Source organism: Austrofundulus limnaeus, unplaced genomic scaffold (assembly GCF_001266775.1).
Source record: "Austrofundulus limnaeus strain Quisiro unplaced genomic scaffold, Austrofundulus_limnaeus-1.0 Scaffold132, whole genome shotgun sequence".
NCBI classification, from domain to species: Eukaryota; Metazoa; Chordata; class Actinopteri; order Cyprinodontiformes; family Rivulidae; genus Austrofundulus; species Austrofundulus limnaeus.
The window spans coordinates 1383901-1386505 of NW_013952534.1; positions in this window are offsets into that span (position 1 = coordinate 1383901).

The window sequence follows — 2605 nt, forward strand, 5'->3', positions numbered from 1 at the left end:
TTAAAATATATTTTAACACGGACGGAGCCATTTTCTTTGCACACAAAGCATTCTGGGTAAATGATGACGTGGATAGGTCCTCGGTGCGAGGCTGAGCTAGCAGCAGTATTTTTACAGTCTTTATTTTACAGTTAAAATAAATGTTTATTAAATAAAGTCTAATGTTACAACTAATCAGGGATCCCTTTGAGTCAATGACCTGTAAGAATGTCTTAAAAACAATAGCTACCTTCAGTTGATTAAAAAATGTCTGAAAGTCTGTCCATCCTCTGTAATGAGATGTTTGTGGTTAATTTGTATTTTTTTATTTTATTCATTGTTTTCAGGAGGACTACTATTTCCTTCCTCTTACATGGTTCTTGATGATCACCACAAAACAATCGATGGAAGATGGTGAGGAAATAAACACTCACTGATACACTCATATGTTTGTGTCAGATTTACAACAACAAATACCTTCATTAGTGTTTGTCTTGACTTCAGTCTGTTTTTATGAAGACCCCATGCACACAGGATGACAACCCTGCTCAGTTCTCCACCATCTCTTAGAAGGTGTCAAATTTAACAAACGTTTAGTTTTTACCAAATGATGATACTACCCCACACACACACACATGACTGCCCCAACACGGTACAGCTCTGTGTATCATAGCTATAGAACGTCCTGAGGCCTTGTGTATACGATCAAATCAAGAAAATAGAGTACACACAAATACAACCAGATGCATCAAACCATGTGTACGCTGGAATCCACACACATTTCTTTGGTACGTCACAATCAACATGGAATTGAGCACAAGTGACACTCCGCCCCTGACACACCTACATATGTTCAATAAATGTAAATTATGTCCTGCGTGTGTGACAGAAAAGTTTTCATGATCCCTGCACGATCAAGTGATTTCTAGATGCAGGAAAATAATGAAATAAATGTGATGTGAGTTTTAAAATTTTCTAAATAATGATTGGACTGTTAAAATGTGTTCATCATGTGCAAAGGACAAGTGATTGTGTGTCTGTGTGTAGGTGCGTAAAGCTGCTGTCAGAGTCTGGAAATATTTTACACGTTTGCGTACAAGTTTATTATCATAATTACTGCAAACAGAGGAATGCAGATTTTTAGTAGAACATAGATTTTTATTCATTTGATTTATTTCATTAATATGAAGAAATGAGTCGCTGCGCCTCAGTGGAGAGATTCATGGTGATGTTGGTGATTTATATTTTAGAATTATAAGGAGTCATCACAGTGCAGGCACACATCTCCTCATTACTGTGTCCAGAGCATCACAGCTCCAAGCACAGTTGCAAAACGATTATTCTGAAAATGACTATGATCCAGTCATCATTGTGGATCATAAAATCCTTTCTGTGTATAAATTGCATGCCTTGTGGAGAAGATGAAACAGTAGAACATGTTCTGTTAAACTGTCAGAAGTACAGAAATGTAAGAGCTCAATTGATTAATAGGCTTGCTGAAATGAAAATGAGATTAAATCAATCTGTCTGTTTTCTCCTCTTATCCAGGGTCGGGTCGTGGGGGCAGCAGCCCAAGAAGAGAGACCCAGACTTCCCTGAGATTAAATCCATTTGAAATTTTACAACAAAATTCAGTATCTGACAGTTCACAAGCTTTGATTAATTATTGAGATTGACTCGATTATTTGATAGGAAATTAGTTTTTTTGTTTGTTAGTAAGAGAGTTGTTTCAGTCCACACTCCATTCCAGTTGGTGGCGGTAGTGCACACCTAAAGTTTTTTTTACAAACCTAAGAAGAAGAAGAAGAAATTGCATGCCTACACATTGCACCATTTGTTATATCTTCCAATAAGGCTGAATAAGTTCTTGGTAAAGGTATTTTTGACCCCACTTTGCACGTTCTTTATCTAACTGCATACATGTGGATGTATTACCGTATTTATTCAAGTATAATACGTAAAATTAAATCCATAAAATCACCCATAAAGTTGGGGTAGTACTATACTCAGATAAATATTTTTACTTATGTATTTTAACTGAAATATTGGCTTTAATCACAAAATTATTGAGTCCTGAAATGAGACCATGTCGTAAAAATCAGTTGAAACGAGCTCACCTCTGACACTCCTCCGTGCTTCAGAGTGAGATAATAACAGATCCAGGCAGGAGACATGATGTGAAAAAATCAGTCCTGCAGCTCAGTAATGATAACAAACTAATGACATTAGTGTGTGACCGAGCCGCTCCTAGAACAACAACAAACACATGTTCGTCTGTAATGGCTACCGTCTACCGGTGTTCTGAAAAAGTTTATATCCCAGAAAAAAGTTTCTCCACCAGAGGGGGCGCTCACGAGTAGGAAGTAATCTGCTTTTCCCCCACAAGATGGTCCAAATCTCATGTGAAGTCTCTGACATATACATGATAACTTGATGATAACCATCATCACACGTGATAACCCTCTTTTGTGTTAGCGCCTCCTGGTGGACTATGTGTAAAATGCCAGAATTCATATGATGCTGCTATGTATTACACATGAGATCATATTACACATGAGGTCATATTATACATGAGATCATATTATACATTAGATCATATTATACATTAGATCATATTATACATGAG